Raw genomic sequence first — 15,686 nt, forward strand, 5'->3', positions numbered from 1 at the left:
TCTCTGGGAGCCATGTGCAAGATGAATCTGCTGCCATATGGGGCTTCCTGGCCATCCACAGTACCCGTTAGGCTGCAATTTATCATTATCCAAGCTGGACGGACAGCCATGACCCAAGCTTGCCAAATACAGCATAACTCTTGGCCATTAATTCATTGTAACGATGTTTATAATAAATTCTGTAGCAGCTACCTTCACACTATTATGGTTTTCTCAACATAGCCTACCCACAGTGCTAGAAAACAGAGATCGGATTCTCTCTACATTTTAATTTTAAAAGTAATACATGCTCATTAAAAAGTATTAATAGTTATTTAATTTTTAAATCAACAGAATTGTATGGAGCAAAAATGACTCTCTTGCCTTCTGCTTTAAAACAACAATCTCTTTTCAGAAGTAGTTGCTATTAATAGTGAGGTGTGTTTCCTTCCAGATACTGTCTATGCACACAAAAATAAGTGTGTGTGTGTATATATGTATTTATATAGTTGTCTATAGTTATATGTTCAGGCATACCTTCAAATTACATTTTAGTGGTTCTTAAATTTTGGATGACACTTATATTTTAAAGAGTCCACTAAAAATCATGGATTATCTTTCCCAGAAAAAAATGTACATAGTCACTGGATTTTTCATTGTGTCAGGAGTTTCCAGAATTCCCAGAAGACGATCTGTGACCACCTCTATCCACTCATTATGGAACCAGGGGCAACATAGGAAGTAGCAACAATATAATGGATTGGGAGGGTATTATTATTCATAGCAAAAACCTAATGAACCAGAATACTCAGGGTGCTCTTCGTTGAATTTTCGGGTCAACAGAGTTTATCACAAAATCTTTTTTATCACAAAACCTTGGGTTAAAACCCTTGTAGAAACGTAAGTTCATTTCCCTATGTGACAATCCAAGGGTCCTTTGAATACAACCTCTCACTTTATGGTTGCTGAGCCTTCACAACTGCCATCACAGCACCTACAACATTTTAGTACGTCTCCTTGTCTGCCACCTCCCTCACACATCTTTTTACCCTTTCTCCTCCCTCCGCCTGCAAATGTCTCTACCAGTGTGCATGACATGAGTATCTGAGGCATAACGCTAATCGAATCCATGGTTTCCGCCTGGTGGAGGGGAGAAAGTATTAGATCTAGGCTTGTATCACAGCTCTCCACAGGCTCCTGGTTGTGTGACCTCAGGCAAGTTTAATTTTCTCATCTGAAAATAGGGATGATAAATCTGTTTTTTAAAAAGATTGTATTTATTTATTTTTAGACAGAGGGTAAGGGCAGGAGAAAGAGAGGGAAGAAACATCAATGCATGGTTGCCTTGTATGCGCCCCACACTGGGGACCTGGCCTGCAACCCAGGCATGTGCCCTGACTGGGAGTCAGACCAGTGACCCTTCGTGTGCAGGCTGGCGTTCAATCCACTGAGCCACACCAGCCAGGAAGTTGATGAATCTAATTCCCAGGGTTAGGTACTATGGAGTGAAAAGGACTTAGGGATTAATGTAAAAGATATCTTTTAGAGACCTAAGGGCTCTTCAACTTGGGTTAAAGCCTGGCTTCTTTATTTACTAGTTGTGCAAGCTTGGCACCTTGGTTTCTTCTGTTGTAAAAAACAAACAAAAAGGTGATACTACAGTAGTACATACCTCAGTAGGATATTGGGGAAATAAAATGAGTTAACATGTGGAATATTTCATCTGCATGGAGTCAGTCATCTATCATCTATAAATGTTTGCTGCTGCTATTATTATCATCATTACTACTGTTAGGAACTGCCTCCTTAGGGAGCTGAAACCTGTAACATGAAGCAGTTTATGAGCAATACAAGTCACTAGCCAGATAGAGTGCCACAACAATTGCTGGGAGAGGCTCAGCAAAGAGAAAGGTCAGGGGGGATTGAATTAGCTCCCCACCCTGGCAATTACCTAAGGCTCCATACCAAACAATTTACTGGTGTTTTTCTACAATAGGCCACACTACTAAGACAGGGAGTCAAAGCAGCTCTACCTAATATACAGCAAAAAATGGGGGGGGAGTAGGGGGAGCTGCCAAATTGAAGAGACAAATATAGCCCCAATGAAAGAACAGTACAAAACCCCAGAAAACTAAATGAAACAGAGATAACCATCCTATCAGATGCAGAGTTCAAAACACTGGGGATCAGGATGCTCAAAGCACTCATTGAGTACAGCCCCAAAATAAAAATAATGCAGGAAGAGATTAAAGTTACCCTAAGTTGAGATAAAGAAAAATCTACAGGGAACCAACAGTGGAGGGGATGAAGCTGGGATTCAAATCAACGATTTGGAACGTAAGGAAGAAATGAGCATTCAACCAGAACAGCAAGAAGAAAAAATAATTCAAAAAAGACGAGAATAGTTTGGGACATCTCCAAACATACCAAGATTCAAATCATAGGGATGCCAGGAGAAGAAGAAGAGCAAGAAACTGCAAACTTCTTTGAAAAAATAATAAAACACAACTTCCCTAATTTGGTGAAGGAAATAAACATTTAAGTCCAGGAAGTACAGACAGTCCCAAACAAGTTGGACTCAAAGAGGACACACCAAGACACATCATAATTAAAATGCCAAAAGTTAAAGATAAAGGGAGAATCTTAAAAGCGGCAAGAGAAAATCAGAGTTACTTACAAAGGAGTTCCCATAAGACTGTCAGCTGATATCTCAAAAGAAACTTTGCAGGCAAGAAGGGACTGGCAAGAAGTATTCACAAGAAAAGCAAGGACCTGCAACCTAGATTACTCTATCCAGCAAAGCTATCATTTAGAATGGAAGGGCAGATGAAGTGCTTCCCAGATAAGGTAAAACTAAAGGAGTTTATCATCACCAAGCCATTATTATAAGAAATATTAAAGAGATTTATCTAAGAAAAAGAAGATGAAAACTATGAACATTAAAATGGCAGCAAATTCACAACTATCAACAACTGAACCTAGAAAACAAACTAAGCAAACAACCAGAACAGGAAACAGAATTATAGATATGGAGATCACTTGGAGGTTTATCAGCTGGGAGAGGGAGAAGGGGGTAAAAGGTACAGGGATTAAGAAGCATAATTGGTAGGTACAAAATAGACAGGTGGATGTTAAGAACAGTGTAGGAAATGGAGAAGCCAAAGAACTTATGTGCATGACCCATGGACATGAACGAAGTGGGGGTGGATTGTTGGAGGTAATGGGAGTACCAGGTAGAGGGGGCAAAGGGGGAAAAATTGGGACAACTATAATAGCATAATCTATAAAATATATTTGAAAAAATTATTTATTTTTAGAAAGAGGGGAAGGTGGGGAGAAAGGTGGGGAGAGAAGCATGGATGTGCAAGATTGCCTCTTGCAGGCCCCCAGCCAGGGACCTGGCCCACAACCCAGGCATGTGCCCTGATTGGGATTTGAACCGGCGACCCTCCACTTTGTGGGACAATGCCCAACACACAGCCACACCAGTCAGGGCAAAGCCAAAGCTCTTAAAATCAGGTCAACTTGTGAAGGACAGAAGGATATGTCTTTGGATCTGGAGGTGGAAAGGGAACACATTTCCAGAAATGAGTGGGATCACACGCCTTCACGGAAGGGGACTTTCTTTTCTCTTGGTGGATGTTTACAAACCCAGATGATATCCAGCTCATCATCTGGGGCTCAGGTCCTTGGTGATGAGTTGTTATGAGTGGAGAGCTGAAAAAAGTTGTGTTCCCATGGAAGACAATCAAACAAAGGTAAACATAGCTGGACTAAGAGAACCTATGACTGCTAACAGACATGCAACTGAACAAACCCCAAAGCTTACTCCCTCCCTGGGGAGTTGAGGCCAGAAACAGTTTTTGTAGCTTCCTCGGCAGAGCTGTGTGCCCATTCTGGCTTGATTGGTAAGGAAGGTGAGATTTGCTGTTCTTTCAAGGCGGTTATCTACCCCCTGAAGAGAACCCCCAGGGGTATAGTCTGAAAAGGGAAGGGAAAGTGAGGAGAATATACAAAAAGAACCTTTGTCTTAGCCCATGTAAATTCCTGTTCACATCCTTTAAGCAGTTTGTAGAAAGGAATGAGGGTTCCTAAAAAAAAAAAAAAATCCCCTTCTACTTTTTCCCTCAAATCAGAGTTCAGTGGTGGCAGACTTAAAGGGGGTGAGGGTTGTTGCTCAATGCAGAACTAAACTGCCTAAAGGGCTTACATTAGCTATCAACCAACATCAGCCAAAGAATAGACAAGAAGGCAGACAGACCGTGTAACTTTTCAATCTTCCCTGGAGCCTCAGCCTGACTGGATTTGGCTGGCCAGGGCAGGGCCAAAAGTAAGGTGCCAAATCCTCAGGGCACAGAGGGACCACCTGACTTTGGACCTCAGACCAAGGAGATGCCTTTCCCCAGCTCCCCTCTGAACTCAAAGAAAGCAAATCACTTCACAAGTTACTGTGTGATTCATTAAACCACAGATGTAGCCATTTGCTGGATAGTGTACCCCCACTTCAAATATGACTTATAGGGAATTTAGAGGAAAATCTTTTTTTCCCACTATCAGGAAGTAAAGTAAAAAATATTACGTAGATAATCTGGGTCCAGGAACATCTAGTGGGAAACTTAACAGACACACCCAATTCCCTTGCTGAGACAGGTGGAAAAAGCTGATCCTTCTCTTCATCAGTGTGTGTACTTGTAATTTTAATAAATGTGAAAAGATAATGCAACAGTTTAACAAACAGTTTCTTTTCCTCTCCCTGTACACATAGGGAGCAGATATTAAAAAGCTAAGGGAATTTGATTTTGAAGGTCCCTAAAGAGCTGAAGAAATCTCCTTACTGGGGACCTGACCCTGAGAGAATCAACTTGCAGCCCCTGTGGGCAAGCAGGCCGGGAACCATTGCTGGAGGGGCAAGACCAAGCAAGTCTCTGTTGTCTTGCTTGAGCCGAGGGAGAGAAGTGGTTGTTGAGTAACCAGGGAGCCATTCTTTGTAGATCAAGCACCACACCTAGTTTTTCACCTGGAAACTTAGCCAATTAACTGCGTGCATGGCTTGTTAAGGATGTAGTTTGATGAGACGAATAGTGATTAAATTCTTGTCCTTTCCTTCCACTTTATCTCATCCTTGTCTTGGATAAGGACTATAAAGATTGCTGATGACTTGTTCCATTTTTCATTCATGTGTTGCCAGGTGCTAAATCATCCAGTTAGAATTAAGCACGTGCTTCCAGCTAAGCTGAAGTTTTTTGAGAGATTTAAAAATTTTCAAATATCGAAAATATCACCATAGTCATAGGAAAAAAATTGAACTTTGAAGGATTTTTACTTTAATAGTATTTTTATTTTGAATTATGAATGCAGATAAGGGAGGAGAATCATTATCTTTTCAGGGGCTGTTCAGGATTTTAATCAGGCCTGATATCCCTGCAAAATTTCCACAATGCCCAGAGAGAGAAGTGTAGGGCCGCTCCAGAGGCCTGGGCCACTGGAGGAGGAGAGATTGTGTTCCAGAAGTAAGAAGGTGCCTCCCCTTGCAGGAGCTCAGGACAACTGTAATAGCATAATTAATAAAATATATATTTTTTGAAGTGCTATCTTCTTTGGCCTGGCATTTTCCCATTCATCAGTGAGGTGGAGAATCTCTTCATGTCTTTGCTATTTTTATTCCCTCTACTGTGAAATAGTCCATAGCCTTTGCCTGTTTTTCTTTTGAATTATTTGTCTTTTTCTTATTGATTTGTAGAATTCCTTAATGTAGTCTGGAACCATATTGTCCACCAAGGAGTTTTAAATCTTTTCTAAAGAATGAAATTGGAGGAATATTCCCAGATTTTATTGAGCGCCTGCTATGTGAACATACCCATCGAGGGCTGGGACTGAGAGAAAAGTACACATTATGTAATCAAGCTCTGTGTGTACTTGTTTAACATTGTGGAGGATCAGTGGAACACACACAGGCATACCAGTAATACTACAAAAAGATAATTATTGTAGAAAAAATAAGTTGTATTTTGGCTCAGTCAGCCTATTTGTCATTTCTTTTCACAAGTATCTTACTGATCCTCACTTCTGTTGGGGTTACTTAGGTCCCTGGACTTTTTTTTTTTTTTTGAGGGAATCCGTATGCCAGCATTTCTGCTTTTCACTGTTGGCCCTGATCTAAAGGTAGAGTGCTTCTCTCTTCAGGCTTTTCCCCTAAGAATGACTGGCTGCTACTAGCTTGCTGTCCTCTGGGATGAATTAGGAATTCACAGGTTTTTTTCTCTGGGTCGAACTCTTCCCAGAATCCCTCAAATGCACGTGGCCTGTTCTTACAAAGGCAGGGCTGTGTAGGAGGAAACATAATAGAGATGTCATCGTAGCTGGGAGCAGTTATCTGCAAAATGCAATTTTGATGGCTTTAAATGTGCTGCTCAGAGATTTCATACTTCAACCAGACATCAAATGTTTTACATTGATGCTGAAATAGCACTAGGTGGTAATACAGATGTTAGGAAAGGCAACAGTTGAATCCTCCAGTTCCCTGGCATTCTTACCCTTCCCCCTTCCTCCCACCGCCATGCCCAGTACTGGTTTTACTGAATTCTGAGAGTATCTTGATTCTCTGAGTTTGCACCAAACCGGAAACAGTAGCTTTGGAAATATGTTAGAGCACCAGGTAATTCTTAACCAGGGATAGACATCAGAGTCCCCTGGGGAGTATCTATGAAACATGACAAGCCTGCTGAATCAGACTCTGGGAGGAGGCCAGGCACATACATTTGACAAAAGTCATGGAATGATCCTGGTATGCCCTCAAGAGTAGGAACCACGACTCTAGTGCCATTCTATGACAAGATTGGTACAGAAATTCAGAGTAAATGTTTGGAAACATTTATAGTAATTTCATAGAGTATGTATGTTGAATAATAAGTTTGGGTTTGTATTGTACATATCTTGTATTTTACAAAATTATGTATCTTATAAAATTATCAGGCTATGATAAATTGGAAATTTAAAAAAAAAAGTGCTTCCTCACAGGTTTAGAAGCACAGTCTTAGGGTAGTTTAGCTATGTCCAAGTCAGACAAACACAATAAAAAATTGTCTGGTTTGGTAGCTTTGTGATCTTACATGACTAAGTCTCAGTGACTTCTTCTGCTGGGTCACCGGGGGGATCAGAAATAATGAATGCATCTAAAGCACCCAGCACAGTACCTGATGTTAATATAAGTTATTGGAAGCCCATGATGGAACAGTTTCTAAGAAAACTATCTTCCAACCAGTTGGTTGTTGAACACATGGGATCATGGAACATGGTGAGTGAATCTTTTTATTCAGGGTCGTGCATGATAGTCTAACCGACCTAGAGTATGTGGCATGACAGAGATTTGAGTGGCCTCTATTATGGAGTCTGTAAGCTGTTCAACCACAAGTAAGGGGGCTTAGTGGCCATGGCACTCATAGGGCCAACCTCTGGTTAGCAGACTTGCCCTCAGCCTCTGCTTCCTGACTCTTCTTTCATCTTCCCCCTTCCCCATAGTCCTAGTTTCTATTGCTCCCCCCAAATACCCCAACTGCTTTTTTAAAAATCCTCACCCAAGGTTATATTTATTGATTTGAGAGAGAGAGAGAGAGAGAGAGAGAGATGTGGATGTGAGAGAGAAACATCAATTACTCACTTCCAGTACAAGCCCTGACTGGAAATCGAATCTGAAACCTTTGGTGTATGAGACCACATTCCAACCAGCTGAGCCAACTGGCCAGGACCCAACTGTTTTTTATTTCTTAAAAGCATAGTCATTTTCTATTCCTTGTGGAGGGAAAGGAGGACAGGGGATGAAAATTCCTGCCTGTGGTCTGGCCTCCTGTTCAGGCATTTAAAATAACCATGCACATATATGTTCATTGCAGTGTTATTTACCATAGCCAAGACTTGGAAGCAGCCCAGGTGCCCATCAGTAGATGAGTGGATAAAAAAGCCGTGGTGCCCTGACTGGTGTGGCTCAGTGGGTTGGGCATCATCCCGCAAAACAAAAGGTTGCTGGTTGATTCCCAGTCAGGGCATGTGTCTAGGCTGTAGCTTCAGTCCCCAGTCAGGGCATGTACAAGAGGCAACCAGTTGATATTTCTCTCTCACACTGATGTTTCTTTCTCTCCCTCCCTTCCCCTCTCTCAAATAAACAAACAAACAAATAAATCTTAAAAAAAAAGCTGTGGTACATTTACACAGTGGAATACTACTCAGCCGTAAAAAAGAAGGAAATCTTAACTTTTGCTACAGCATGGATGGACATGGAGAATATTATGCTAAGTGAAATGCTAGTCATAGAAAGACAAGTGCAATGTGATTTCATTTATATGTGGAATCTAAAAAACAAAATAAATTAATAAAATAGAAACAGACTCATAGATACAGAGAACAGACTGACAGCTGTCAGAGACAGGGGTTGGGGGGTTGGGCAAAAAAGATGAAGAGATTAAGAAAAACAAAACCCATAGACACGGATAGCAGTATGGTGATTACCAGAGGGGAAGGGAAGTACAAGAGGGTAAAGAGGAGATAAATGGTGATGAAAGGAGATGAATTTGGGGGATGAACACACAATACAACATACAGATGATGTATTATAGAATTGTATACCTAAAACCTACGTAATTTTATTAGCCAATGTCATCTCAATAAATTCAGTTAAAAAAAATAACTCAACCACTCATACTGGGCCAATTAACCTCCTGCTTACATCACTCCTGTGTCCCTATGGTGCTGAGAATCTGTCCCTTCTTTTGACTTACATTACAAAAAACCTTCTCTTGCCTTCACTTGAAAGTCACCATTGTCATTATTAGTTGGGACAGTGCTGCGAGAGAGTTAAATACAGGGGCTCTGGAGCTGACAAGTTTGGAATGATTTCTTCTTACTCTGCTACTTGTTAGTTGTGTGGCTTAGGAAAAAAATTATTTAAAAAATTATCATAATAACTATTAGAAGCAACAATAGCAGGGCTATTTTATTCTAATGGATAATGATGTGAGCCATTTGACCTAACCTGAATATACAGGAAAGTTGAATCGAGTAAAAGGGTTTAACAGGTCACCTCTTCCAGGAGCTACAGTTTTGTTTTGGGTTTTTTGGATGACAAAACAGAACACTGGGTTGGTCTGACTATAATTCTGAAGTTCTCTGGTTAGGGTTTTAAAATTTAAGACAATGTGATTTTAAAATCTTCTGTCCCCAGTATTTCCTGTAAATCAGAAGTTAGGTCTAGAGTCTTGATTAAGATTAAAATTTTGGGCAAGAATACTTCATAGTTTTCTTGAACCTAAATTCCTACACAGATATTTTTAATCCTTACTCAAGGACATTTTTTCATTGCTGTTAGAGAGAGGGAGGGAGAGAGAGAGAAACATTGATGCGAGAGAGAAGCATTTATGGGTTGCTTTCTCATAGGTGCCCTGATTGGGGATCGAACCCACAACCTGGGTATGTGCCCTGATCAGGAATCGAACCCACATTTCAGTCTATGGAACAGTGCTCCAACTAACTGAGCCATGCCAGCCAGGGCTAAATTTCTACACAGATTTAATTCTAGTCACTAACTGGTTAGCTGTTTACCTCCTCATGATTCCTCTGTTTATCTCCACTGACTCAGTCACTCTTCAGGCCTCAGCTTAGACAACAATCTCTCAGAGAAGCTGCCTCTATCCCTCCACATCATTGGATCCTGCACCAATGAATGAGCTGCTTGAGCCCACCTCCCCTTGCTCCAACTTCCCTGCCTTTCTCCTTCTTGACATACGCCCATCCTTCAGTCCTCAGCTTGCATGGTACACCCTCTAGATCAGCTTTCCCCATTACACAGAGCCATATTCTCCTGTGCTTTTCTTTCATAGCATGTACCACATTATTTCTGGGTTTTCTTTTTCATGAGTATCTTTCTCATTTATTAGACTATAAACTCCTTGGAGGCAGGGTCCATGTTTGCATTAGTGCCGTGTCCCCAGCAGCTAGCATGGGTCTTGACTCCTTGTAGCAGTTACTAAATGTTTTGATTATTGATGTTTGTGGCTTCAGTATTTAGCTGGTACGCCACGTCTTCCACAAGATTTTGGTGCACAGGTAGGTACACATGTCCTTCATAGTATGAGAAAGAAAGGCCGGAAAATAGGTGTGCAAGGGGGCCAACAAGATGGAAAAATAGATTTCTGTCACTTGTGAACTGTTCTTGCCAAAAGTATTTAACTGGAATCTAATCAAGCCTCTAGACCTAACTTCCAGTCTACAGGAAATAAAGAGATAGAAGAATATTTCATAACACCATGAGGAAGCAATCAAAGACAGAAATTACGAAACATTCTGTAAGACAACTGGCCTAAACAAAAGGTCAGGAAAAGGAAAAAAATGACAAGAATTATTTTAGATTAAAAGACTGCAGAGACATTACATCCAAATGTGTTATATAATCTTTGATTGAATTGTGGTAGCAAGAAGGCAATTACAAAAAACATTTTGAGTACTACTGGAGAAGTTGGAATATGGACATATATTAGATGAGACTTTGGAGTTATTGAGGGAAGGTATACAGATGGCTGCAGTACAAGATTTTTTGTGTATGGTTTTTGGATGGCAACTGGGTCAGGTTTAACAAGATATAATTTACATAGAGTTAAATTTAAAAATTTTTAATTTACATAGTATAACATATGATTAATACATGCAGTTGTTTACCTCTTATCACCATCAGGAACCAGACTTCTATTGTTCTCAAAATTCTCCCATGTCTCTTTGTAGTTAGTCCTTCATCCTGCCCCCAACCTCTGGCACCACCGATCTGTTCTCCATCCCTACAGTTTTGCCTTTTCCAGAGTGTCTTACAAACACCACTTGGGTATGACTTTTTTTTTTTAACTTAGTGTAATACTTTCTTAGGGTTGCTGTAACAAAGTAGGTGGCTTCCACAACTAGGTGGCTTACACAACAGAAATTTATTATCTCACAGTTCTGGATGCTAGAAGTCCGACATCAGGTTGTCAGAAGGGACATGCTCTCTGGATGGCTCTACGGGAGAATCTCTTCCTGCCTTTCTCTCTGTGTCTGGTGTCGCCAGCAATTCTTGGCATTCCATATTTTACAGCTACATAACTCCAGGCTGCCTCTGTCCCTGCATAGCGTTCTCCCACTATTCAGCCTTTGTCATTGCATGGCTTCTCCCTGCGTGTCTCTTACAAGGACCCACCACTCATATTGGAGTAAGGACCACCCTATTCCAGTATGGTCTCATCTTAACTAATTACATCTGCAGTGACCCCATCTCTTTTTTCTAAGTAGTGAAATCACTAGCCTTTATTCAGTACTTATAATGTGCCAGGCGCTTAAGCTGTTTCTTTTATTTTGTACAGTGACCACATTAAGTAAATATTATCATCTCCTTTTATACACGAGAAAACTGAGGCTTGGAGAGGTTAGTGGCAGCCCATGGACATGCATGTAAGAATCCTGGAATCAGGCAGTTGAGTCCGTGCTGCAGTCCAGTGCCTAGCATACCGCGTATTCATGAAGGGTGGGCCCTGTTCTCTTTGCTTACCAGCAATGATCCTATTTCTAAATAAGGTCACATTTTGAGGTGTTAGGGGGTTAGGGCTTTACTTTTTGGGAGAGAGGCATAATTGAATTCATGACATGTAACATAATGCATTTGAGATTCATCCATGTTTTTGCATGTATCAGTTTGCATGTTCCTTTGTATTGCTGTGTGGTATCCCGCTGTGCGGACGTATCACATCATGTTTGTTCATTTATCAGTGGAAGGACATTTGGCAATTATGAATAAAGCCACTATAAACATTTGCATATGGAACTTTGTGTCAACACAAACTTTTACTTCTCTTGGGTAAGTAAATTAAGAAGGGACATATTTAATTCTCAAAGAAATTGTGAGACTTTTCCAAAGTGGTGCTACCATTTTCCATTCCCCTCAGCAATATGAGAGTTCTAGTCATCTACATTTTCACAGACACTTGATGTTGTCAGTTTTTCTGATTATAGTCATTTTAATGCTTATGTAGTGGTAGCTCATTGTTTTTTAAATATATTTTATTGATTATGTTATTACAGTTGTCCCATTTTTTTTCTCCCCTTTATTCCCCTCTGCCCTGTACCTCCCCTTCCATGTAGTGGTGTCTCATTGTGATTTTAATTTTGCATTACCCTAATACCTTTTGTTCAGCATCTCTCCACATGCTTACTTGCTATTTATATATCTTCAGATTACTTGTTTTCTTATTATTTAGTTTTGTGAGTTCTTTGTATATTCTGGGTACAAGTCCTTTATCAGATGTGCTTTTAAAATACTTCTCTCAGTCTGTGGCTTGTCTTTTATTTTTCTTAACAGTGTTTTTCAAGGAGCAGAAGCTTGTAGTTTATTTTTATGGATTGATTTCCAGAATGGCAGAGTAAGGAGCTCAGCCAACCTCCTTAGCAAACAAATTGGTGAAAATTATTTTTAAAGAAAACTCTGGGAATTGACGTAAGAGCATACTGCAAATGAATAAACATTCATTGAAGAAAATCTTTATCCCAAGCAGGCAGAGCTCCTCCCCAGAGCTCCTAGTCTGAGATGACAGTCTAACCCAGGAGGGGCAAACTGCCAGTGTTCTCATCCCTCTCCCACAGCGCCTTGCTGCAAAAGCTCTATAGCAGGCAAGCATGGTAGGGAGGGCCGGCTCTCCCTTCTCCCACTCCGCCTTCATTCATAGAAACTGGATCACTCAAGCACTCCTGGAGAGAATGTAAAATGGTACAGTACTTTGGGAATCAGTTTGGCAGTTTCTTAAAAACCAAAACATACAACTAGCATACAACCCAGCAAGTGCAATCCTGGGCATTTATCCCAGAGAAATGAAGACATATGTTTAAATCAAAACCTGAACACATATGTTTATAGCAGCTTTATTTGTAATAGCTCAAAACTGGAAATGACCCAAATGTCCTTCAATAGATGAATGTTTAAACAAATTGGTATATCCATATGATGGAGTACTCCTCAGAAACAAACTACATACCATGCCAACAACCTGGATGAATCTCCAGAGGGTTATGCCAAGTTGGGAAAAAATCCCAAGAGGATATATACTGTATTATTTCACTCAAATAACATTTTTGAAATGACAAAATTGTAGAATTGAAGAACAGATTAGTGGTTGCCAGGGGCAAGAAGGGGTGGGAGCAGGGGAAAGTGAAAGGGCACTGGAGGGGGATCCTTGTGGTGATGGAAAAGTTCTGTGTCTTCACTGTATCAGTGTCGGTATCCTGGCTGTGATATTGTACTATTGTTTTGCAGAATGTTATGATGGGGAAAACTGAGTATATGATACATAGATGTTCTCTACATTATTTCTTATTGCTATACAATTACCTCACAATAAAAGCTTAATTTTAAAAAAATTTAAAAGAATTTGAATAGATATTTGTCCAAATGAGATATACAGATAGTGAATAAACACATGAAAAGATGCTTAACATCATGAGTCATCAGGGAAATGTAAATCAAAACCACGATGAGATAAGATAGCTATAACCAGCCCTGGCTGGTGTAGCTCAGTGGATTGAGCTCGGGCTGTGAACCAAAGGGTCGCCAGTTCGATTCCTAGTCAGGGCACATACCTAGGTTGCGGGCCAGCTCCCCCATGTGAGAGGCGACTACACATTGTTGTTTTTCTCCCTCTCTTTCTCCCTCCCTTCCCCTCTAAATAAATAAAACTCTTAAAAAAAAAAAGGTAGCTATAAAAAGCCAGCCAATAACAAGTGTCCAGGAGGATGCAGAGAAACTGAACTCATTATACATTGCTGCTGGGAAAATAAAGTGCTGTGGCTCAGTGGATTGAGTGCCAGCCTGTGAACCAAAGGTCACTGGTTCAAGTCCTAGTCAGGGGGTTGTGGGCCAGGTCCCCAGTAGGAGGTGCGCAAGGTGCAACCAAACATTGGTGTTTCTCTCTCTCTCTCTCTTTCCCTTCTCCTCTCTAAAAAGTAAATAAAATCTTAAAAAAATTATTAAAAAATTTAAAAAGTGCTGTTCTTCAAATTCTTAAACAGACTTACCATATGACTTAGTAATTCTATTCCTAGTCATATATCCAAGAGAAATGAAAACATACATTCACCAAAAACTATTTTTCAGCAATAAAAGAATAACTAATACATGTCACAACATGGATGAACCTTGAAAATATTCTAAATAAAAGAAGCCAGCCACAAAAGACCACATCTTACATTTACAATTATTTTGTATGAAATGTGCAGAATAGGCAAAGCTCAAGACAAAGTAGATTGGGAGTTACTTGGGGACAACCTGTGTGATTGGTAATGGGTATAGGATTTTTTTTGGAGAGAATGAAAATGTCTAAAATTAAATTGTGGTGATGGCTGTACAACCCTGTGAATTTACTAAAGAACACTGACTTTTACCCTTTATGTGGGTAAATAGTATGGTACATGAATTATATCTCCATAAAGCTGAAACAGAGAGAATCAAGCTTGACTCCAAGCTATTTGTTTCTTCTTTACTTAAAAAAAACTTTATTTGAAAAGAATTTCAAGATTACAGAAAATTGTAAGATTCACCAATTACCAACATTTTTGCCTGTTTTAAAGGTTAAATCCCATCTGCTTCAGTCTCGTGTATTCATTGCCTTTTTTTGTAGGTCTAGATTTCAGATTGCATTGTTTACCCCAGTAGTTCTCAATGGAGCATCTGGCAATGTTTGGAGACATCTGGGGAGTGGCTGCTACTGGCATCTAGTGAGCCGAGGCACAGGATGCTGCTAAACATTCTATAATGCACAGGGCAGCACTCCCACCAAAAACTTATCTGGACCAAAATGCTAATAGTGCCCAGACTGACAAACCTGCTGTACTCTGGTATATATTTATCAAAGAGAGAAATATTATAGTCTGCTTAAACGGAATGGGGACTTTACTTCCAAATTAGGGCTTGGGAGCATTGAGTGTGTGTATCTCACATGCTTTATTTATTAGCCGGTCTTTCAGCTTCTCCCCACCTAAACATTTGCCTGTTGCCGGTAAGGGCAGGAGCCAGACAGAAGGTGCTAGAGTATCTGAGCAGTGCTATAAACTAATGGGCACTTAAGTATTTGGAAAGAAGGATAGGGCAGCAGCTGGGAAGTCAGGTGGCAGCATTAACAAAGCCCAGGAGGGCAGTAAAGGCTGTGGGTTGGGAGATCGGGATCCAGACTGGGGCGGCCCTGTCATAGCACTGGGATAAACCAGTCACAGAACTTAAAGGGTACAATAGGTCATTTCACATGTGACTTCTTGCTAATGTGTTTTCTTCATGAAATGGTAGCACTGAGGCCATTCCCAGAGGTTGAGTGCTTGAGGGAGTTACTACATGCCAGAATATCTTTTATTCTTTTATTCAGAATATCTTATATCTTTCTTTAATTAAAAAAATTATTGAATTTATTGAGGTGCCATTGGTTAATAAAATTATATAGGTTTCAGGTGTACAGTTCTATGACGCATCATCTGTATACTGTATCGTGTGTTTACCACCCCAAATCAAGTCTCCTTCTGTCACCAATTATCCCCCTTTACCTTCTCCTCTATCTCCTCCTACACCCCTTCCCCTCTGGTAATCACTGTACTGTTGTGTGGGCCTGTGAGGGTTTTTTTTCTTAATCTCTTCACCTTTTTCACCCAGCTCCCCAAACCCC

The sequence above is a fragment of the Desmodus rotundus genome, chromosome 5 (assembly GCF_022682495.2).
Source record: "Desmodus rotundus isolate HL8 chromosome 5, HLdesRot8A.1, whole genome shotgun sequence".
Lineage (NCBI taxonomy): Eukaryota > Metazoa > Chordata > Mammalia > Chiroptera > Phyllostomidae > Desmodus > Desmodus rotundus.